The following is a 25,815-nucleotide window of genomic DNA, read 5'->3' as shown; positions in this document are numbered from 1 at the left end:
AGATACATGCACCCCAATGTTCATAGCAGCACTATTTACAATAGCCAAGATGTGGAAGCAACCTAAGTGTCCACCAACAGATGAATGGATAAGGAAGATGTGGTACATATATACAATGGAATATTACTCAGCCATAAAAAAGAATGAAATATTGTCATTTGCAGCAACATGGATAGACATAGAGATTATCATACTAAGTGAAGTAAGTCAGACAAAGACAAATATCACATGATATCACTTATATGTGGAACCTTAAAAAAATGATACAAATGAACTTATGTACAAAACAGAAATAGATCTACAGACAGAAAACAAACTTATGGTTACCAAAGGGGGAAGGGGAGGAGGGATAAATTAGGAGTTGGGGATTAACATATACACACTACTATATATAAAATAGATAACCAACAAGGCCCTACTGTATAGCACAGGGAACTATACTCAATACCTTATAATAACCTATAAGGGAAAAGAATCTGAAATAGATATATATATACACATATATGTATAACTGAATCACTTCGCTATACACCTGAAACTAACACATCATTGTAAATCAACTATATTTCAACTTAAAAAAGAATAAATAGTTAAAATAAATTTACTAAAACAAATAACAAAACAAAGCAAAACAACAGAACTCAAACTAGAAGAGGCCCTGGGATAGGCTTTATTCCAGCCCCTGCTTCTCCCCTAAAGAGAAGGCACAAGTCTGTGGCTGAGGTTGCCTAATCTGGCCGTGGGATGTGTTTTGTTTGCCAAGCACAGTTTACTTTTAAATGTTTTACTCTTAATTAGTTGCAACCCTTAAAGATCTGAAGATTTCATATCAATAAATAGATAACTGGATTTCCAGAAATCCTTGATAAAGCGGAAGATCTGGCAAAGCTGGCTGACATCCCCGTGTGGAACATAGCTGCCTTCCCTCCTTAAGCCCCAGCAGCCCCTGGCCCTCCTCCGGCATTTATGCTCCCTGTTGGCCCCTGCAGCCATGGACTTTGCCCTCTTGGGCATGACCAATGTTTCCCTACCTAATGTTTCACCTAGGAAGCTCTGACAAAATTCCACACCCATGTTGAGACCAGTGAAGGCAGAATCTGGGCCTAGGGAGGGACCTGGGCCTTAGAAGAGTTCTAAAGTCCCTACATGATGTGAACAGGCAGCCAGGTTTATGGAGGGCTGGGGCTAGACCATGAAGGGCAGATGGTAAATTATTCTCTTTTGGAAGCTCCTCAGTGCCTCATTTTATTATTTCACCATTTTAGAAGTTCATTCTAGTCTATCGAAACCTGGTTATCTCTTATTCCATTCTTTTCAGAACCTCACCCAGCCTCAGGATTTAAAAAAAAAAAATTTTTTTGAAAGCTTCTCCTCTTTCTGCTACATTGTTATTTTGGTTGCTCCATTCTGAACCCCTCCTCCAGTGTCTCCACATTCTTTTTAAAGTTCAATGGACAAAATTAGAAATAATACCTTAACCATTATTTTACTAGAGTAGAATTCAGTAGGGGCATTTATTCCTGGTTCTATCATATCATACTTAACACCTCAGAACCACATTAATTTCTTTTCACAATGCCTTTTTTTTTTTTTTTAACTTAATTATCATCTGGTTTTTGTTAACAAGGAACTCATTTGCAAAAACCTGAGACACCACACTCCAGGATGGAAAACCAAGTTTGAGGGCAAATAAAGCACCGAATATCAACCCTCGTTTCCCTGTTAGAGGGACATCAAACTTCCTCAAGGGCCACAACCTGATAATGTAAAATTAAAGAGGTCATATGGGGAGCTTCCTGGTGGCCTACTGGTTAGGATTCCGGGCTTTCACTGCTATGGCTGGGGTTCAGTCCCTGGTCAGGGAACTGAGATCCCTCAAGGCATGGCGTGGCCAAAAATAAATAAATAAATAAATAAATAGACCGTATTCATGTCCATGACAGTTTTACTTCTTTACTTATACATTAATTTCCTCCCAACAGGCTAGTCTGTTTTTAGGGAATTTCCAAGCTAATTTGATAACTGCTTTTCTTAGGGTTATTTAATTTTTTTTTTTTCCATTTTGTAGGCTTCTCCTTTCTTTTCTTTTTGTTTTCGCTAACATAATCCTCAACTATCAGGTTATAACAGAAAAGCTGCTTAGCGGGAGACGGGATTGGAAGACCAGCATCTCTCTATTATTTTGTTGTGCTCATTTTATAGATCAGGAAACTGAGGCCTGGAAAGGCTCCCCCACCCCACAGCTGACTGCCCACACACACAACATCGGAGGAGTCCTGGCTCTGGCCGGCCCCCTGGGCAAGGTGAACCTTACCTGACGCTGGATATCAGACAGCACAGCAAGAAATCCAGCCTCAGAGATGGCAGAAGTGAGGCTTTCGATACTATGTCTCGGTATCACACATTCGGGCCTGAACCAGCTCGACATGGAAACGCACACGAAATATTGAACATGATATTCCGGAGCCAACTGACGCTGTTAAACGCTCCTTGGAACCCCTAGGGGAAAGCCAAGGTTCTTTAAGAAATATACAAACCACCGAGCCACCTTGGCATGATGCCAGCTCTGGAATGTTGTAAATCTTGTCCAGAAATACATATAAAACCGAAGCTGAACTTCAAGATTCCCTCTAGCAACCAATAGTAAGAAAAAGCACACCCCTTCATACTCATACTTCGGGGAGAAACGGGAATTATTTACGCATGGTGTTCATAAAATATCTGCCCTGTTAGAACACAGTGTGAGAGGAGGCGAAGGGAAGGAGCGAGCTCGGGGTTTGGGACCTGAGGCCCAAGAGTCTCTTAAATCGCAAAAGAATCCGGACGGGCCGCCGTCGGGAGGCGCGACCCTGTGGCGCGCGATGCTCTCGGAGGTGCCTCCACTCCTGGGTCCCCGCAGGCCTGGCCGCGGTGGTCACTGCCATTGCACAAGGGTCCTCCCGGGCGGGAGGCCTAATCTCATTGTTTCGAGCCAACCGTAAAATGCAGCTTCTCCCCTTTCTCAAAAAGGACCCGAGGTACTGGGGACTGAACAGGACTGTCTACCCCGGCTGCCTAGGCCCGAGGTCTTTTCTTTGTGCATCCGTCCGCAAAGCACAGGACCAGATCCCAAGGCGTGCGCTAGAAACCGGGCGCTCCAGCCTCCTCTCGCAGCCACCCCGGTTGTCGCCTCCTTGTCGCGCCAGCGCGCACCACCTACAGACAAGGCGTGGCGAGGCGCGTCGCGAGGCCCTCCCGCAGCCCGATCCCCCGCGGGCCGGCCTCTGCTCCCGCTGCCTTTGCGTCCCCGCCACTAGGCTGGAAGCCCTAGGAGCCGAGCCGCCTGCAAGCAGTGCGGAGCCACAGATACTCACGTTTCCAAGTGTTTTCGTGAAGTGCGCGCACTCTCCGCGGCCACTAACAGAAGCCAGAGAAAGCGCTCTGAGAGCCGCCTTTCAGGCAGCGAGAAGTGACAAGCTGGCGCCCCGCTGAAAGCCCCTCATTTTCTGCAAGCTCACTCAAAATGCGCCTCGGTGCCGCCAGCGCAGCTGCCAGGTTTAATAACTGTGTCAGACAGCCCCTCCCCCCAAAAAGAGACACAAAGATGACAGGCTGGGGACCAAGGAGCTCATGTTCGACCGCAGTCACCCTGCCTCATCCCTAGCGATGCCGCAGCTGGAATGACTGCGCAGGCACGGACCGGGAAAAGGTTCAAACTCTAGCCTTGACCTAGGAATTCTCCAGAAACCTCAGTTCTTTCCTAGTCGCTCTGAGCATAAAACTGATACTCTTCCCAACGATACTTGTGAAACAAAGCAAGAGGCGAGTGCCTTCCCAGTTAACCCAACCTGCGTCTCAAATGTAAAGGGGACTTAGAGGAACGCAGCAAACCTCAAACCTCTTAATACTTGATTTTCTGGGCACTGGTGGAATATCCTGGCACTATGCAAAGCGCAAGAAGCTCATCAAACTGGGTTTCGCTCACGTTTTGTCGCGCACACGAATGCTGCAGCCTCTCCAGAGGACACTGGCCAGCAGAACCTTACTGTTTGGGGGGCGGGGGGGCGCTCCTTCGCAGCTCCTCCTCGACCTGGACCATCTCCAAAGCGCGGGCAGCGCCTCGAGAGCCACTGGGTTTTTATCAAGCCGGAAGGAATTAGTGGTTCTGTTTTTCATGTGAAATATCCCACCAAAGGTAGTGCTTGATAAAATATAGTACATATATAACCCGTACAGGGCGCTAGGGGCCCAGCCCCGCCCCGAGGGTTCCTCCCAGCGCCACCCGCTGCGCCCGTCGCACCTGCTTCTGCGGGGAGTGGTTTCCGTGGAAACTCCGGAGAGCCAGTCCTCCCTTCGGACACGCTGTTGCCCCGACAACTGCGACCTAGCATTAGGCGGTCCAGGAAGGATGGCAATGGATGCCTGCTTTAAATCACAGATTCAGAGAGATTCTCGAGGGTGGGAGGGCAGAAACAGGAGGGCAGTGAGTGATATTTGGGAATGGAGGCGGAGCCGCGGGAGCCTGCTTGTGGGTGGGGATAGTGGACATCGCAGGCCCGGGGGACCGCATATCTCCCCCCCCTTCCCCCTCCACTAAACGAATTTACACTTGGTTTTAGAACAAATTCCGTCATTCTCTTCAGCATATTTACTTTTCTCTATTCTGCTTAAGATACTATATAAAAGTTATTTTGCACAGACGGAGCACTAGCTAGTTCCCGGTAGAAGTGAGGCGAGGCCCACAGAGATGTGTGAAGCCGAGGGGAGACCTCGTGTGAATAATATTTGACTGTGCACTATCAGGCCACGGAAAACACACGGCTACAAAATTACACTCATGTGATGGTTTGGGTGGGGAAAAGGAGAAGGGTGGATGAGACTATCCATATATGTTAAAAGGCTCAATGTTTGTATGCCATCTTGTTACTTCTGGGTATGGGCATTTTATACTCGCCAAACAAGTCGGTATTCAAAAGTAAAATGAAACAAGTTAATGTGCTTTGTGCAAGGCACAATAGGATTGCAGACAAGTACACACATACCCCATATTGGTTTGTCCTTACTCTAAATTTTATGTTTCGTATCTGAGTTATTGAAAGTTTAAAATCAATGGCATATTTGAATTGAGGAGATTTTACTATACACATTATAATAATATGATGATTTTAATTAACCTCTGGGTTGAGACTGAAATACATGTATTTGTATGTATGTGTGTGTGTGTGTGTATACACAAACTCATCTCTTTAAAAGTCATAAATGCATTTCTGTTAAGTTCCACATGCACCTAATTTTCATAAAGGAAGTGATATTTCTGTATTTTAAGAAAACAGTTTCTGTGAAAGAAAACATACAGGAAATTTTTGTCATAAAGCAAAGACTTTCATCAAGAAGAGCCATCTAATTTACATGTTTTGAAAATCCACATGCTGTATCCTGAATCTGCTTTGAAGCACATAATTTTGGAATCATGTGATGTGATGTTTATTTGCAAATGAAGATCTCTAAAACAAAAAAGTATAGCCAGCAATAGAATAGTCATCCACTTCTCTCTCTTATTAGATTTCAAGTTTGAGGAAATAAAAGTATCAAGCAGATTATCATCACATCTAGCAAAATTTAACAGTGAATACTGTAGAAGACAGAAGAATAGGGGTAAAGAAGTTAAAAAATACTAAGCAATGAACCATTTAAAAATATCGCTCCAAAAAATAATTAAGAGGAAGACGATTATATTTAAAATATTGTATTCATAGGTAATATTAACTGAGATTCAAAACAGTAGAGAGTTATGATCCCAATTTTTTCAAAGTTATGTGTGTGTGTACCTGTACATATGACAATGATGATGCAGGGGAATTCTTGGCTTTACACTTGCTTATATCACTTGCCTATATTTCTCTACACTTGCCTATGATTTCCACAACAAATATTACCAGTGAGAGCAGTGCAGTAGGCTGCTTGAAAGAGGAGGCTCAGAATCAAATAGGCTTGGCTTAAGTCCCAGCTGACACTTCCTGGCTATGTGTGCTTTCTCATTTGAAAAACTTGGCTAAGAATAACACCTTCCTCATAAGGTGGTTGGGAGGATTAAGTAATATAAGGCCTCAGCACAGGGCCTGGCACTGTGTTCATTATAGCAAATACATGAATCCCAATTTTTAGGCTATTTTTCCCAGGATTTTAATTCTACACTGAATATTTTTGAAACTTCAATTAGAAATTATTGTTTCATATATGCAATGTTGTTTACAGTTGTCCACAGTTTTTACCTATATTTCCCATCATTCCTTTTTGCATCTCAGAACTTCCTCTGGGATTACTCTCCTTTTCCTTAAAGTACATCCCTAAGAACATTCATAGTGAGGTTTTTTGTTACTGAAATCTCCCAGTTTTGGTTTGATAATGTCTTTCTTTTGATTTTGTTCTTGAAATATGGTTTCACTTGACATATCATTTTAGGTTCATGGTTATTTTCAATCAGCACTTTGAAGATAGTCCACTGTCTCCTGGCTTCACTGTTGCTAATGATGAATAGCTGTCATGTAATTTTCACTTTTTTCTAGGATATCTGTCAACTTTGAATGTTTTGTTCTTTGTTATGCTCTTATTCCATTATCTTATCTCTTTAAAAATATTAAACACACTTATTTAATATTCTATGCCCAATCATCCAGTATTCATAGCCTTTACAGTTTATTGGCGCACAAGACTCTCAATTCCTTATTTATTTAGTGATTTTTATTTATTGTGAATTCACATACCTTTGAACTCTATCAGTTGGACCTCTTTGAGTCCTGTGTTAAAGTGAAATGCCCAGGTAGATGGGCTGGGGAGGTGGGAACACTACCAACATGGGACCACTTTAAAATAAATTTTATGTTTAAAGTTTTCAGGTCCATGTAGGAGATGTAAATTTCAGGCTCAAACACTTGTGAGTGGAAGCCTAGAATTGGAAATACTTTGGGCAGAGTTTTCTTCCCAGTGCCAGGACTGAGGTAGGTAACATTTCCTTATGCAGGCAGGTTGTGCTCTGGTATAACCATTGTGCTGTCTTTCAGGGATTCTGGCCTCCCACCCTGCTCAAGCCCACTGCTTTTTATCTCCTGCCTCCTGGATGTGGCTCATTCAAACTGAGACTCTGGGGTTGGCCGGTGCCCCTTCTCCTTCATCCCTCTCAGCAAAGGCCTGCTTTCCCCTCTACAATCAAGCTTTTTCATAGTTTTGCCTTCCCTTTACTTTACCACCAGCTCCGCAGTGCTTTGAAAGAGTAAGACAAACGATTCAATTTTTTTAAATAGGCAAAAGATTTGGACAGACATTTCACTGATGAAAATATATAGATAACAAATAAGAACATCAGGGAAATGCAAATTATGAAATACCACAATGAAATACCACTACACAAGAATGGCTAAAAGATGAGAAAGACTGACGATATCAAGTATTGCCAAGAACATGGAGCTACTGCAAACCTCAGACGTTGCTGATGGGCATTTAAAATGGTATAACCACTTTGGGAATCAATTTAGCAGTTTCTTATGAAGTTAAACATACATATATGTATTCGTTTTCTATTGCTATAACAAAACCACAAATTTAGTGGCTTAAAACTACATTTGGTTTTTGTCTCATAGCTGTGAAGGTCAGAAGTCTGGGACAGTGTGGCTGGGTTGTCTGCTCATGGTGTCACAAGACTGAAGTCAGGGTGTTAGCCAGACTGAGTCCTCTTCTGGAAGCTCTAGGATGAAATCCACTTCCAAGCTCAGTGAGGGTGTTGGCAGAATGCAGTTCCTTGTGGTTGCAGGACTGAGGTCCCCATTTCCTTGCTGGCTGTCAGGTGAGGTCTTCTCTCTTAAGACTGTCCATATTCCTTCTTAGGGGTCCCCTCTGTCTTCAAGTCAGTGAGGATACATTGAATCTCTCCTGTGCTTCACATCTCTCTGACTTTCTTTTTTGTCTAAAAGTTTTTAAAAGGCTCACATGATTAGATTATGCCCACCCAGCTAATCTCCCTTTGCCATGTAAGGTAACATAATCATGGGGGCCATAGCTCATCATATTCACGTGTCCCACTGACACTCAAAGTGTAGGGAATTAGGCAAGGGTGAGGGTCATTGGGAGTCTTTCTCAGAATTCTGCTTACCATACCATATGAGCCAGCCATTCCATTCCTAGGTATTTACCCAAGAGAAGTGAAAATATATGTGTACCCAAAGACTTATAGGTAAATATTTATATCCACTTATTCATTATAGCAAAAAACCAGAAAGAACTCAAATATCCATCAACTGGTGAATTAATAAAACAGATTGTGGTATATCCATTCAGTGGAACACCACTCATCAACAGGAAAGGAGCAGACTCCTGCCATGCACAACAGCATGGAGAAATCGCCAAAGCATGGCGCTCAGTGGAAGAATTCGAATACTGTTGGTCTACTTTATTCTGAAACCTGAAACTGGCTCCCATACACAGAGGGCAGGAAGAGACAGAAGAAAGAGGCAGACCACTTCATATTGGTAGGTGGCAGGTTTAATAACCAAGGGAACTTATTTACAAGGCTTGTCTGGGGCAGCTGCAAGATGAGTCAATCTTCACACCTGCCTGCCAGAATCTTAAAAATTTATGTTAGAGGCCTTAACTTAGTTTAGTCCTGTATACTGTCCCAATGGCCTCAGCACCACATCACCATCTCCAGGCTGCGTCCTTGGGCGGCTTCTAGCACAAGGAAGGCAGGCAATGCTCACATTCCAAGGACAGGGGAGGAGGTAAGGAGCCTCCAGTTGCCCAGCTCTTGGGTCAACTATTGGTCATGTCCTCTTGATGACCTCCTCCAACAAACACAGAAACTACATGCCGTATGACTTAATTTATATGAAGTTCTAGAATAGGCAAAACTATAGTAATTGGAAATAGATCAGTGGTTGCCAGGGGTGAGGGGGAGGGGAAAGGACTGACAATAAGGGGGCACAGGGGACTTTGTGGGATGATGGAAATGTACTGTATCGTGGTTGTGGTGCTGGTTACGTGACTCTATACATTTGTCGATATTCACTGAATGGTACAATTAAAATCAGTGAATTTCATTATATGTAAATAATAACTGAACAGAATGGACAAAAAAGACTAAGGTTTTTATATTTTATCCAGCATTTTAAGGTGTTCTATACTGGGAGTTTCTCTACCCATTTAATCCACAAAATTTGTCTAAGACTTTCTTAACTGTGTATAAATGTGCCTGTATGTTTCATGCCTAGCCCTTACCCTCAGTGGAATTGCACAGTCACTTGGTTATTGTTTATCTCCTCTGGGCTAGACCATAAACCCCATGTGGACAGGGTCATGTTCACCACTGTAACCCAGGACCTGCCCAGAGTGGGCCTTGGATAAATATTTGCTGGATAACAAAAATATCTGTTGACTAAATGAATAGCCCCTCCCCCAGAGCTATTTGGAACACTGGAAAATGTGATTCCACATCTTTCTTCCAGCTGATCTCTTGTTACCTTCAATTCTATTATTAAAACATTTTCTAAACTGTAATTGAAAGTTGGAGTTAGAAACCATTCATTTAGCCCCATTACCTTATAGAAACCACTTATCCTGGCTTCTGTTTTCTGGGCTGGAAGCCCAGGGTGCACTCAGAGTGTCACCACATGGGCTGAGAGGGGAGAAGTACAGCAGCTGAGGCTGAGTCTTTGGGCTGCTCTGGCTGGGCCTCCCCTCACCCCCGGCCCCTTCCCGATTTCCTGTCATTTCCAGTCCTCTTTGGTCACAGCAGACTAAGCACCCTATTTCACTCCAAGGCTTAAATTCCGTTTTCTCTTTAAGGTACACATGATTCATCTAAACTTTCAAAATATATGTATATTAGCATTAGTCAGAGGGCAGTGTCATTTAAGATCAGGTGATCTCAGTAACATGAACAGAAACCAAAGAATGCAGAGCCCGCTGGGCTGGAGCCAACAGCACCCTCAGAGGAGAACAGGGCCAGGAAGGCACCAGACATATTTCTTTGTTTAGGAAACTAATTAGGCCCTCCATTCACTTGACCTTGGTCTTTGGTTACTTATTTGTAAATGTCACACCCGCCACTGCCCCCCACCTCCCCCTTCCAGGACAGAACCAAGGTACAAAACTGCCAAGTGCTAAAATCCTTCCTGGTTATTGTGATCTATCAACAGGGAAAGTCAGGTGAGAAATAGGTATTTCCCTTGCCTTTGCTTTTAGTATACAAATCTGTAAGCACAAATCTGGTGCTCCCTCTTAAAAATGCAATATAGTGCACATTGGCTATTTGCTACCCAGCATTTAACATCCCAGCCTGGCAACAGATGCTCGAATTTCCAGAGAAAGTTTGGCTTGGGTCAGATTGAAACTAAGTTCCAGGAGTGGGCCCCATAATCTTAAACCAGTGGCACACCCGCTTGTGCCCGCAGCTCACCTGGATTGGCACTAACCCAATCAGAGCCAGTGAGCCACAGGAAGATATTTGCTGAGACTTTGGGGAAAAATAAACCTTCTTTTTCTTTTAGCAATTCTGGGAGAACAGACTATCCTTTTTACTCTGGATAGTATGGTATGAGAATGTGACTTTTGGAGCTGCTGTAACCATTTTTCCATTAAGGGAGACCTTGGAGCTGCCTTTGTGGCCACCTCATGGAGGCTGAGGATAAAACCAACACCATAGAAGGCAGAGTGGGGAGGAGAGAAACCTGGCCCTAGGTGGCATCTGTTGAGCTGCTGGATCAAACCTCACCTGAAGTCAGCACCTCTAGATTTCCAGTTACCACTGTATCAATAAACTCCCTTTGTCTTATAAGGCAAACTGATTTCAGTTTTCTGTCATTTACAATTTTAAAATGTGACATTTAGTTTAAGGATGCTCGTATTAAAACTACAGTGTCATTTAGACATTGCCTAAAAGTTCTATTTTGCCTAGATTTTTCATAAATCTTTCACAAAAGTTTGGCAACTGTTTTTCAAACTTTCAGAATTCTAACATGCAGACACCAGGTTGACTGCTGCCCAATGTCCTGACACTCAGTAATTCCCTGATCTTTGTAAGGTTTTTCTACTGTGATGCAACATAGAATGTATGTGCCAGTTCTGGAAGCAAAGGCCTAGAAAAGGCCAAGGAGAAAAACTAGAGGCACAGAGGAACAGAGGCATTGTTGCTACTTTGTCTGATCCACTTGAGAAGATTGGATCCTCAAAATGAGAACAGTAATTCTGAAGAACATCAGTAGCATGAAAAATGTATGGTACTTGTGATCAAAGACAGATCCTCAGGGTCTGATTTACCATCTTTATTTTAAAACTTTCATTAGTGATTTGATACGAAGAAAACTTCTTTTACTGAGCAAACATAAGTTTATTTTTTCCATCTTATGGCTCTCAAATGAAAGTGGTTGACATTTATCACTGCTGACTGTATGTCAGACACTGTGATATGCTTCACCTCATGTGATCCTCAGATAATCTTATAAAGTTGCAACTTCATTTTATAGATGAGGAGACTGAGGTTCAGAGTGGCTAAGTAAGAGACCACACAGCACGTGTGTGACGGAGCTGGGGCCCACCTCCAGGTCTGAAGCCGAAGTCCCTGTTTTAACCAGTTCTCCATATTTGTCTCCAGCTCAGCCTGTCCACCTCAGTTCAGATTGTTCCAGCGTTTCATCCAAATAACAGCCAGTCATTATCACCTTTCGCTGCTGCACTCTATCATGAAAGCATTCTCTTGTCTATAAGTGAACCATCCTCCTCCACTAGTCCTCTCTCAGGGCTGGACACACAGGAAGGGAGGAGCAAACAAACACCTTGCAGAGGTGGGAAAGCTGTGGGTTCTGAAGATCACACTTAGCTCTCCCAACCCATCCATCAAAATCCTATGCACCCTTCGCCAGAGACCACCCTTCTCAGACCGAAGGAAACAGCTCCCTCTGGGGAGGCTCAGAGCCCTTCACCTCCCTTCCATTTGTCCTCCAGAACTGAGAATACACACCTACTGTGTGACTGCACACCTACTGTGTGCACCGCTCTTTGTGTACTTGTCCCATTCTTTCCATGAAAACATTGCCTTTTCTCACTGTTGTAACTCAGAGTGCATAGCATTGGCCCAATGTATTGAGTCAGTAATTTTTTAATAGAAAAAAAGAAAGAGAAAGAAAAAATGTGAACGGCAGCATGCTGCACCACAGCTGATGGGTCAACAAGGGGAGTGGGCATATTTGGAGCACCTACTCCAGGTGCTGGATGCAGGTCCTGTATTGCAGCCAGCCGCACTCTGGGAGGCAGGACCTGTTCCCACTTTATGGAGAGGGAAACAGATGGGGCTTGGCCTGTAACAACCAGGGTAGAGCCAGGGCTGCAGCCAGGGGGTGACCAGGAGTGCGCTATGAGAAGATGCGGGACCGTGGGTACCAAAAGCTGCTGGGATTCACTGTGGAGCAGGAGTCAAGCCCCCACATGACACCTAATGAAAGGCCGAGGGGACCACGTCCTAGAGTGAGAAACAAGAGGGAAGGGGGTGGGAGACCAGGGATGTGGCAAAGGGCCAGAAGCAAAGGCAAACTCATTTTCCCTGCATTCTGCCCAAAGTAACCACAGCCTTAACTGGGAATAAAGTCCGCAGGAACTAACTGGTAAGGGGTGCCTGCTACAGAGGACGAAAATCAGTCTCACGGGTTCTTGGAACTTGACTGAGCGGCTTGCTTCCTACTAAGCAGGACCTTCCTCCAAATTCCTGTTAAACCTCAGTTTCTTCTGATTGTATGGACACTCATTACATGGGTTTATGACATTTTGTTTAATAAAACTTCATCCTCAATTCCGTGTCTTCAACAGCCTCAACAAAAATGTGCCTTTCTGGAGATGGGGGATGGTGATGGTTGCGCAACAACGTGAATGCACTTAGTGCCGTGGATCTGCACTTAAAAATGCCTAAAATGGTAAATTTTATGTTATGTGTATTTTATCACAATTTTTAAAATGTGATTACCAAGCGCTTACCAAAACTCTTCACCAACTTCTATTTAGGTCCTGTGACTTTATGGTCACACCCAAATCGTCCGGAGCCTGGGCTTTTAATTGTGCCCTCCTCCAAGTGTTCCCTGCCTGCCCTCCACCCAACATCAGTCCCCCCCAGCCCCTCCTACCCTGCAAGCCCGGTCAGTCCCGAGGGGGCAGGCACAGGAGGAGATAGTTAGCTGTGGGGTTCTCACTCATGCCTCCTGGTGAAGCCTTGTTGCCTGTGTCTGTGATTTTAGAAACAACATACATCAAGGCTCAGCAGTCCCTGGCCTACGAATGCACAGTGCATAGACTGAGCTCCTGGCAGAAGGGGCATCTCTGGGGAAGATACTGGGCACGAAATCACTTTCCCTGCAGGTGCTGGAAGCAAAGAATTTCCTATGTTCTACCAGCACGTGGTAGGAAACAACCCTCAGGGTGAAGACAGAGGCCACCTTTCAGATTGTGTTTTATAGCATCTAGTTTCTTCTTTTAATTCATCGGGCATGAGAAAGATTCCCATTCATATTGTCTAAATTTGCATTCACTGGTTTGTAAAATTCAGAAATTGACTCAAAAGAGGCCAGAGTACTCAAGTGTTATAGATGTGTCTCTGTGTTACAGATATACTCCCAAAGAGTGGGGGGAAATCAATTGTTGAGCGTGACAATGACAGCTAACTTTTCCTGAGTGCTTCCCTGCACCTGGCACAGGGCTAACTTTCCCCCCATGCTTTGTCTCATGGAATCATCCAGGCAACCCTATGCTCAGGGCACAAATGAGGAAGTTTGGCACAAAGCAATTCCTTAGCTCACCCCGGATCCCAGTGGGTATACATGGCAAAGCCAGACTTGAGCTCAGGTGGCCTAAGATCAGAGCCCTACCTAATGTTAGAGCTCTTTCTTATCACCAAAGTACAAAGGAACATTGTAAAAACCTATAAAAGGGCTTTTGATAAATCCTTTCAGGGAGAAGAGAAAGATTCAGCACTAAAGATGATTGGACCATAGTTCTTTCCATTCTGTACATTCAGACTTTCATTTATCAGATTTTAAGTGTAACATACTTTCACACAGTTCACCTAAGATGTTTTGTGGCACATTTAACATTTCATTGTCAAGGCAACAATCCAAATATGGTAATCCTTAGAAGTTGGAAGAGGAGCATATATATCACAGTCTGTAGAAAATCAGAGAGAAATGAACATTTCTGCTACCAAAACCTTTTGTTGAAAAGAAGAAAAGAGGCACTTAGCTCTCTGAGTCATAGAAGCCTTCTGTCATTTTAGATAAGCTGCCAGCCACCGACCAACCAGAACCCACGGGCCTGGGGCAGGCATCCTTGTTCAGATAAAGGCTGCACATGACCAGAGCAGGAAATAAAATAAAACCCGAAAAGCAGTTCTGAGGGTGATGAGAAAGATTCTGATGCTGATGAGATTGTTTGGCACTTTCTCCCTTGCAACCCACACCAGCTTTTGTAGTTTCCTGGGAACACTTGATCCCATGATGTTTGCAGTCAGTGATTCTCGGCTGGAACTGGGTCGTGGGCTGTTCTAGAGGTGATGCTGCTGGTCTGTGGAGTCCAGGGCTGGAGCCGGTACCTGGGGAGCAGCGTCCGCCCTCAGGAGGCTCTGGCCGTCCCTAACGCTGTGGGTTCAGGGCTCGCTCTCATCCTCAACCCCACCCCTTACCCCAGCATTCTTCCACCCTCACCCCTGAGATGCTCCTTCCCAACAACTCAGACTGAAGGATCTTTGATGTTAAGCACCTGCCATGCGTCTGCTGCTGAATCCATGGGGGGAAGGGGAATACCTTTTAAAAATTTCAATAAAGTAATGGGAGGAAACCATCCCCTTTGAAACCTTCCCTTCCTGCTTTCTCCTGTTGAAACCATTTTTACAAAAAATAGAGAACTCCCCCAAGACATATTAAATAGAATCTGACTGAGGAAAATTCAGTTTTTCAGACACACAGAAATGTTGTGTCTGTCATCTGGCAGGTTTGAAGCAGAGTAGACACCACGCTCTGTCTGGCAGTCGCTGGAGAATCCTGTGAGTCATCTGTGATTCCTCATCCTCGGAGTTTAGGGAGGGGCCGGGGACATAAGCCAGGAGAGCAGGGTTTGGAGAGTCTCAGACTCAGGAAGCTTCCAGACTTTCATTTATGGTTTTTGGATACAGTCCAGCTGAGTAGGGAGGGAATTACCTGCAGCTCCTGGAACCGCTCAGACTGTGTGTCCCAACACGGGCTGGATAGGGGAGCAGGTGCTGGAAGTTAGGAGCCGGGCTCTAGGGCACTTTTGGTGATGCTACAACGACCAGAAGCAGATGTATCTGCTGGCACCCTGGCTGACAGTCGTCCAAGATTAAGTCCAAGATTAAGTGAATGTCTCTCCCTTTCTTACATAGCTCACACTCTCTTATTCTGTCTGCATGAAGAGTGCAAATGGCCCATTTTCTTTTTCTTTTTTAAATACATTTATTTATCTTATTTATTTATTTTTGGCTGTGTTGGGTCTTTGTTGCTGTGCACGGGCTTTCTCTAGTTGTGGCGAGCGGGGGCTACTCTTCGTTGCGGTGCGCAGGCTTCTCATTGCAGTGGCTTCTCTTGTTTGTGGAGCACAGGCTCTGGGCGCGCGGGCTTCAGTAGTTGCAGCATGTGGGCTCAGTAGTTGTGGCTCGTGGGCTCTAGAGCGCAGGCTCAGTAGCTGTGGCGCACGGGCTTAGTTGCTCCGTGGCATGTGGGATCTTCCCAGACCAGGGCTCGAACCCGTGTCCTCTGCATTGGCAGGCGGATTCTTAGCCACTGCGCTACCAGGAAGCTCCCCATTGTCTTGAAATCACAACTTTACTTCCACCCGTGTTAAAATCCCATGCTCTACCACGTGTGGCACACCTTGTCCTCGGTGAACTTCTGGGGCAGTTACATCTGTCATTCTCGCCGCACCCCCCCCAAGAAGGGCCTGTGAATACCCCGCTGCTGCCCCGCCCCCACCATGGGCCGTTCCCTGGGCGTCTCTCAATCCGCAAAGATGCTCCTGCCATGCTTGCTGGAAGTCTCATTATGATTCTGGAAACACCTGCTTGGCGTTTCCCTGCTTTAGTTTCTGCTTCAAAACGATTCTCTCAGGGTTTTATGTCACAATCACTTTCCTAGTCAGTTTTTCCTACTTTTCTCTTTTGAAAATCATAATGCTGGTGACACTTTGAAATCCCACTAGTACACACGAGGAGGGAAAGCGAATAAAAACCCTCATGGTGTCTACCCTCTGTGCCAAGAACTTTGCTTATGACTCATGTGAAAGTGCATCAAGAAAATAGCAAGGGATCATATTGTGCATGTGTGTGTGTGTGTGTGTGTGTGTGTGTGTACATATATCATTATTGAACAGTAACAATAAAAGCATTTTAACAAAACCCCACCCATTATTCTTCTACTAACGCAAAAAATACTTTTGTAGTTGTGCATTCCATTCCCACCTTTGCCAAATACATACATTTTATATGTTAGATCACAGAAAACATACAGTTTTATTTGCTGATAAAGGAATTCCTATTGACAGTGGTTTCTTTCTTTGCACCTCCCCCAGAGCATATCAGGTAATCCACATTTCTAGTCTAGCAATTATTTCCCTACACCACAATTAATATTTGTGTATCATTCTTTCCTGTCGCTAGAGGGGAGAGAGCAGGACCCATTTATCTTTACATTCATAGAATCCAGCATGGCGTGCCTGGTACATAGCTGGCACCTGATAAGTACCGGTTAAGGGAGTGATAACAAGTACAATGCAATCTGAGTAGATTAGTCTAGACTGAGGTTATTCTTGCTCCAGGGACTGTGAGTTTGTACAGAGTCCAGAGTCCATGGAATCCTAGACATTTAGTACATGGGATTAGAGGGGGCACTCTGAAATTTTCAAAAAGCATGCCATAGTAAGTTCTCAGTAAGATGTAATCTGCAAGATGCACAGTAGACATGCAAAGGCACCAGGAAAGATGAGCCACAACTTGAGCTGTTGCAGCTCAGCTCTTGGTCAGAAGCCTAAGGTAGACTTGCTGTATCACTGGCCTTGAGGGCTGCTGATTGCTGAATGTGATTTGAAAAACTCAGAACTCACATAGCATTCAGCTCTAATTAACCATAGTGATGAAGAACATACACCATTTGAAGTAACTATCAATCCCCATTATGATGATCAACCTTGACCTGAATCTGCACCATACAGATGAATCAAGTTCAAAGCAAATAGCAAATTGAAAGGCAAATTAAATTTCATTGGCAATGAAATGGTCTGAGAGAGATTCTAGAAAGATGGCAGTGGTGAAAGAATAGTTTTTTTGATCACATCAAATTTCCTCATAAAAAGCAACAAAGTAGCAAAACCAAAACCCCATGAACAATCTTTACAATGAAGCTGGAATTTAAACCATCCCCACGAACCCCAAACTACAAGTAGATGAGACACTGACAGACCATTGAACAGGAGAATCCCAAAGTATCATCAAGTGTTCACTGGAAAGCATGATGCAGTTTGATAGGGGCAGATGAAACCAGAAGGGGTCCATCCAGTCCAAGAGTGGGTGAATCCAAGAGGTCCATGGTAAGCTCAGTCTAATTCCTATGAACCCCCAAAACAATCCAGCCAGAGCCCCCTTCAGGTACAGAACTCCACGTGGAGGAGAAACTATGCAATCCAAATAGAGCAGGACATGGACAAGAAAGACAAGAGAGAGAAAGTCCAGATAAAGGTAATGAAGGGAAACAGAGCCAGGAAATCTCAGAACACAAGTCACACACACACACACACACACACACACACACACACAATCAAAAACCAAGAGGGAGTTCTGTGAAGATAGAAAAGTTACCCTACCTCCTTCTAAAAGTTGAGAAAAATTAATTTTTCCTATAAACAAATAATATAAAAAGTCAAATTCCATATAAAGTTCTTAAGGGGGAAAAAAAGAGCCAAATAACAATATACAGACATTGAAAGTATACCAGAAAAAAACGTTCACAGGAAAGATCACAGTTATAACTTTCTCTTTCAAAATGAGCTAAAAAACATTAAGAAAATGATACAACTGAATAGACATTCCTTCAAAGAAAACATAGAAATGGCCAATAAGTGTATCAAAATATGCTCCACATCATTAGCCATCAGTGAAATGTAAATCAAAACCACAATAAAAAATCACTTCACACCCACTGGGATGGCTATAATCAAAAAGACAGACGGGCTTCTCTGGTGGCGCAGTGGTTGAGAATCTGCCTGCCAATTCAGGGGACACGGGTTCGAGCCCTGGTCTGGGAAGATCCCACATGCCATGGAGCAACTAGGCCCATGAGCCACAACTACTGAGCCTGTGCTTCTGAGCCTGTGCTCCACAACAAGAGAGGCTGCGATAGTGAGAGGCCCGCGCACCGCGATGAAGAGTGGCCCCTGCTTGCCGCAACTAGAGAAGACCCTTGCACAGAAACGAAGACCCAACACAGCCAAAAATAAATATATAAATAAATAATTAAAAAAAAAAAAGACAGACAATAGCAAGTGTTGTCAAGGATGTGGAGAACTTGGAAACTTCATACACTGCTGGTGGTGGTGCAGCCACTTTGGAACATAGTTGGCAGCTCCTCAAAAAGTTACACAGAGTTACCATACGACCCAGCATTTCTATTTCTAGGTATTTAACCAAGAGAATTGAAAAAATATGCCCACACAAAAACTTGTGCATGAATATTCACAGCAGCATTGTTGATAATAGCCCCAAAGTGGAAACAACCTAAATGACAATCAATTGATGAATGGATGGACAAATTGTGGTATAGCCATACAATGGAATATTATTTGGCCATAAAGAGGAATGAAGTGTTGATCCATGCTACAACATGGATGAACATATGCTAAGTGAAAAAGCCTGGCACAAAAGACCATATATTGAATTTCATTTCTATGAAATGCCCAAAATATGCAGATCAATAAAAACAGAAAGTAGTGTAGTGGTTGCCTCAGGAGTTGGGGGGAAATGGGGAGTGATAATGGGTATAGAGTTTCTTTTTGGAGCAATGAAATGTTCTAAAACTGTGATGGTTGCACTTTTCTGTGAATGAAACAGAGTTTCCCTAAAACTGAGTTCCTCTGCCGAGTCTATAATTAACCTCTCTATGCAAAACGTTATTCCCTCTTTGTCCAAAACATGTTCCGCTGAAGATTGAGGAGTAACAAAGAAAAGGGTGATTGAAACTGAGCAGGACACTGTGGGGCCCTCCTGAGCACAAAATCCTTTATGTGTCCCTCATATCTTGTTTGTAGGAAAAAGTCTTCGACCTCTTAGACCTTCCCTGAGTTCCAAAGGGCAGATTCGAAGAGTTACTGCTTAGGGAAGGGAGGGAATGCAGAAATAAAGGAAAAGCAGTCAAACAATAGGGCAGCAGTAAAGCAGAGCCCTAATTCCTCCTCAAGGAATATACATAACAATATCTTTGCGTTCTTCTTTAGGAATTAAGGCCCCCACTCAGGTGGAGGATGGTAACTTCAGGCTGAGCACAAGATTCCTGGAGCACCGCCCTGTTACCTCACCACCAATTTACTTCTGACCAATTAGAAGAAAATCACACACTCTGCAGCCCTCACCCCAAAATTTGCCTTAAAAACTCTTCCCCAGAAACCATCAGGGAGTTTGGGTATTTTGAGCACAAAGCACCCGTTTTCTTTGCATGGCCCTGCAGTAAACCTTTCTCTGCTCCAAACTCCGATGTTTCAGTTTGTTTGGCCTCACTGTGCATCAGGCACACGAACTTGGGTTCGATGACACGAATACAACTAAAACCCAATGAACTGTACACTTTAAATAAGTGAATTGTATAGTATGAGAATTTTATTTCATAAAGCACTTATTTAAGGGAAGAAAATTGTAAAAGACATAAAAGAACAATATAAACTAGAATTCAAAACTCAGAAATGAGGTGATAGAATTCAGAAAGAATTAGAATTAAAAGAAAAAAATCATTTCAGAAATGAGGACTAAACTACAAGAAACAACAGGTTAAATAAAAACAATAGATAATGTTTTAAGAGACACAGAAGGTGAAAAGGAAGACATTTTTAAAAATCAAAAAGAAATGAAAGATATTAAAAGGATTCAAGAGAAAGTGACAAATAGTGGAAACAAAGATCAAACACACAGATAGTAGGAGTTTCTAAAGAAAAATATCAAAGCAAGAGAAAAGAACAAACACTGAAAACTATAATTCAAGAAAACTTTCCTGAAATGAAAAAGATTTGAAACTATGTATTGAGAGATAACACACATCTTGAGTATTGACAGAACAATCGACGCCAAGATCTATTTTAGTAAAATTACTGGAGTTAAAAAGAAAAAAAGGAAGAAAGAAAAGAAAATATCCTTTTGTTGTCCATGCAAAACTAATGAGAGACTTATAAGAGAAAGAAAATCAGATTTTCATCAGAAGAAAACAGAATAATATATTTAAGATACTCAGGAAAAGAAAATGTGAGCAAAGATTTTATATCCTGCAAAACTGGCTTTCGGGTAAAAGGTACAAAGTGTTATCAACATCAGAGAATATTGTTTCCATGAGTTTTTCCTGAGGAATCGATTAGAGAAAGACTCTTGAAAAGCCAGAATGGTTAGAGATACATTGATATATGGACTGAGGGGGGAACATTAGACATATAGAACTAAAACTAAGTGAGGGTTAAAAAGGAGAGTATATAGTGTGTCATGGCTGAAAGTGCAGACAATGTGAATATAGAACAAGTATAAAAAATAATAGAGGAGAATAGAAAGAGCACATGCAAAAATTTTAGACTATTCTCAATAATTTTATTGGTGATGGTAGTAATGTTATTCTGAGACTGTTGTATATGTAATGTGGACTAAAGCAAATGAGTATTATGGATATACTAATTCTATCATCCCTTGAGAACCAGGATTGTTGTTTTCAAGGAGATACAACTATAACAGAAAAGAGATTATAAAAAAACTGAAGTCCTGAATTGAACTGGAAATATCAGTAGAAATTCATGAGATATTTTATCTCTATCTATCAACCTATGTATTGATATCTATGTATCTACCTATCTATTGAAGGAGGCCTAGAAACAATCACCCAATCCAGTTGCAGTGAACATTTCCAATACTCAGACAGTCGCTTGAAATACCATTTTCCACTAAAAGAAACCAAGGCTTCCTGGAGAAATGTTTGAATCCCGGTACAGTATTAGCCTGGACTATCTTGTCACACAAAATAGAAGTCAACTAGCAAAGACCACTAAAGTCATGTCAGAAGGACTCAGAAAGCAACTTGAAGGGGCACCATTGACCAAATAAGGGACAATTTGAGAATCAAAAAGTCTAATAAAGGCTACCAACTGAAATCATGAAATATTTTTCAATTCAGGGTTCGTAAGTCATTTCTACATACTCTATTGTTTGAGGCAGTCACATGCCCTCCCAGATTCAATGGGAGGGGGCACAGATCCCACCTCTTAAGCTCAGAAGTGCCAGAGAATTCGCAGCCATGTTTTAAAACCATCACAGGAACGAATTCATTTTCTCAGAAACTGGTAATTAAAGCAAAGAAAATTAAGCTATTTCTATGTGAATGGTGCCACTGAGAAAGCAAGCACAATATGAAGGGAAGCCACCCTTTACAAAAATGTCCAACTAATGAATAAAAAAAATGATTAAATAAGAATATCACAATTTTGCAGACCTCAGTGAATTAATGGAGATAGATGTTGAGTAGCAACAGCGGGTAACCTCACAAAAATAGAGACTACCAGTGCTAACCTGTCTCGTGATGAAAGAAGACACCACCACCTGCAGAAAGGACTGAACGTGAGTGTGATCCAGCCTCCGGATCCAGCTATGAATGTGCAGGATATACAGAGGACGGGGGAGATGCTGGATTGTACCCACAAATCCGCAGTCGGGGAAATACAGACTCTGAGGTGCTCTGTAGGTCAAATACCCTAGGTTGAACAGATCAATTGAAAAGGAAATAAAGTGAGACAAGCTGGGACCTGGGACCTGGGACCTGGGACCCTTTGCTGCAGTGCTTGCACCTGGACAAACATCTCCTTGAGCAACAAAATACAAAGAAACTATAAGGGACTAAAAATAAGTGCATACATGGACAGTTGGGGCGAATTATGGACAACAAGATACAAAAAAGACCAAAAAACCCAGCTGCCACTTCTGAAGCTGAAGGAGCAATAGCAGGGTGTTGCATATATCCGCTACACACACCACCACCAAAGGGGTGGGCAAACTACCTAAGCCACCCCTCTGGCCTGACCCCTGGACACACCCCTACCCTCACCCCATAAAGGAACCAGCTCACCCCTCCTTGGGGAGCAAGTGAACAAGGAAACCTGTTGTTTGTTCTCGCTCCCCACTACTGCAGCAGGGGCCCCAGTAGAGTCTTCCCTGAATTTCTTGTCTGGCATCTGATTGATTTCTATTGATTAAGGAGGCCAAGAACCCTGGTCAGTAACAGAAGGAACAGAGCAGAACCTGTAGGTTAAAGTAAACTCAAAAGTTTATATCAAAAGATATAAAATGTAAAAATAAGGGGGGAGGCGCACAGACTAAACTATAGTGTGTCTAGGTAGGCATGCACATTTGGTTGATAAAACCATGAAGACACAAGGAAGTGATTACAACAAAAGTCAGCATCGTGGTTACTTTCCAGGGAAGGGAAAGAATTGAGGTTGGAACTGTGCCATGGAGAAGGTGCCTGGGAGGCCAGCACTTTTGGTCACATGAGTATTCACCTTACGATGACTCACTAAAGCTCTGTGTTTGTTTTGGGGGGATGGTTTCTAAATGCTTGATTTTACAATAAAAAAGTGCAAAGAGAGGGGAGCAGAGGAAGACAGAGAGTGATTTTGATGGTGGTGGTAGTGGTGTTGGTCGTGGCAGCTAACATGTCTTGCACACTTACTAATTAGATAATGGATTATCTAATTTAATTCTATTATCACCACTATTATCTCCATTTTTCCTATGGTGAAACTAAGGGTTTACAAGAGTTAAGTAACCTGAACAAGGTCTTAAGTTAGTGAGTGGTACACCTAAAATTTGCTGACAACTCACAAACTGAATATTCTCACAACTTAAGGGAAGAGCAAGGCCATTCCCATGCTCTGTTCTCCCCTGCTCTGCTGAGTGAAAAAAAGTGAAATACAGAGTATTTACTCTTTGATATCCATTATGGAGAAATTGTAAAAGGTACTCTTCATTTTTGGCAAATAGCACTTTAGGGGAGTAAAGCTGTCCTAAGCACTTTGTGATAAGTTACTGATACACAAGGTAATAATTCGATTTGAGATTTACAAAAAGTAATTTATCCTCTTATCATGGTTTTAAATATCCAGCTAACAGAAGCAAGAAAAACTACAATCCTGCAGCCTGTGGAACAAAAACCACATTCACAGAAAGATAGACAAGATGAAAAGGCAGAAGGCTATATACCAGATGAAGGAACAAGATAAAACCACAGAAAAACAACTAAATGAAGTGGAAATAGGCAACCTTCCAGAAAAAGAATTCAGAATAATGATAGTGAAGATGATCCAGGACCTTGGAAAAAGAATGGAGGCAAAGATCGAGAAGATGCAAGAAATGTTTAAAAAATACCTAGAAGAATTAAAGAACAAACAAACAGAGATGAACAATGCAATAACTGAAATGAAAACTACACTAGAAGGAATCAATAGCAGAATAACTGAGGCAGAAGAACAGATAAGTGACCTGGAAGACAGAACGGTGGAATTCACTGCCATGGAACAGACTAAAGAAAAAAGAATGAAAAGAAATGAAGACAGCCTAAGAGACCTCTGGGACAACATTAAATGCAACAACATTCGCATTATAGGGGTCCCAGAAGGAGAAAAGAGAGAGAAAGGACCAGAGAAAATATTTGAAGAGATTATAGTTGAAAACCTCCCTAACATGGGAAAGGAAATAGCCACCCAAGTCCAGGAAGCGTAGAGAGTCCCATACAGGATAAACCCAAGGAGAAACACGCCGAGACACATAGTAATCAAACTGACAAAAATTAAAGACAAAGAAAAATTACTGAAAGCAGCAAGGGAAAAATGACGAATAACATACACGGGAACTCCCATAAGATTAACAGCTGATTTCTCAGCAGAAACTCTACAAGCCAGAAGGGAGTGGCATGATATACTTAAAGTGATGAAAGGGAAGAACCTACAACCAAGATTACTCTACTGGGCAAGGATCTCATTTAGATTTGATGGAGAAATCAAAAGCTTTCCAGACAAGCAAAAGCTAAGAGAATTCAGCACCACCAAACCAGCTCTACAACAAATGCTAAAGGAACTTCTCTAAGTGGGAAACACAAGAGAAGTAAAGGACCTACAAAAACAAACCCAAAACAATTAAGAAAATGGTCATAGGAACATACATGTCAATAATTACCTTAAACGTGAATGGATTAAATGCTCCAACCAAAAAGACACAGGCTTGCTGAATGGATACAAAAACAAGACCCATATATATGCTGTCTACAAGAGACCCACTTCAGACCTAGGGACACATACAGACTGAAAGTGAGAGGATGGAAAAAGATATTCCATGCAAATGGAAATCAAAAGAAAGCTGGAGTAGCCATACTCATATCAGATAAAATAGACTTTAAAATAAAGAATGTTACAAGAGACAAGGAAGGACACTACATAATGATCAAGGGATCAATCCAAGAAGAAGATATAACAATTATAAATATATATGCACCCAACATAGGAGCACCTCAATACATAAGGCAACTGCTAACAGGTATAAAAGAGGAAATCGACAGTAACACAATAATAGTGGGGGACTTTAACACCTCACTTACACCAATGGACAGATCATCCAAAATGAAAATAAATAAGGAAACAGAAGCTTTAAATGATGCAATAGACCAGATAGATTTAATTGATATTTAGAGGACATTCCATCCAAAAACAGCAGATTACACGTTCTTCTCAAGTGCGCACGGAACATTCTCCAGGATAGATCACATCTTGGGTGACAAATCAAGCCTCAGTAAATTTAAGAAAATTGAAATCACATCAAGCATCTTTTCTGACCACAACGCTATGAGATTAGAAATGAATTACAGGGGCTTCCCTGGTGGCACAGTGGTTGAGAATCTGCCTGCCAATGCAGGGGACAGGGGTTCGAGCCCTGGTCTGGGAAGATCCCACATGCCACGGAGCAACTAGGCCCATGAGCCAGAACTACTGAGCCTGCACGTCTGGAGCCTGTGCTCCGCAACAAGAGAGGTCGCGATAGTGAGAGGCCCGCGCACCGCGATGAAGAGTGGCTCCCGCTCGCCGCAACTAGAGAAAGCCCTCGCACAGAAACGAAGACCCAACACAGCCAATAAATAAATTAATTAATTAATTAAAAGAAAAAGAAATTAAAAAAAAAAAGAAATGAATTACAGGGAAAAAAAAGCACAAACACGTGGAGGCTAAACAATATGTTACTAAATAACCAAGCGATCACTGAAGAAATCAAAGAGGAAGTCAAAAAATACCTAGAGACAAATGACAATGAAAACATGACGATCCAAAACTTATGGGATGCAGCAAAAGCAGTTCTAAGAGGGAAGTTTATAGCTGTACAAGCCTACCTAAAGAAACAAGAAAAATCTCAAGTAAACAATCTAACCTTACACCTGAAGGAACTAGAGAAAGAAGAAAAAACAAAACCCAAAGTTAGCAGAAGGAAAGAAATCATAAAGATCAGAGTGGAAATAAATGAAATAGAAACAA

The 25,815-nt window shown here is 42.6% G+C and overlaps 1 protein-coding gene across 1 annotated transcript in view; it reads left to right on the top strand.

Annotated features, from left to right (window-relative positions):
* Window positions 1–25,815, top strand: part of TIGD4 (tigger transposable element derived 4) — an 827,821-nt gene that overhangs the window by 456,941 nt on the left and 345,065 nt on the right. The window lies entirely within an intron of this gene.

Source organism: Balaenoptera physalus, assembly GCF_965194825.1.
Source record: "Balaenoptera physalus genome assembly, chromosome: 5".
NCBI lineage: Eukaryota > Metazoa > Chordata > Mammalia > Artiodactyla > Balaenopteridae > Balaenoptera > Balaenoptera physalus.
Note: the sequence above shows the minus strand (reverse complement) of the source record. Positions and strands in the feature narration are given on the sequence as shown.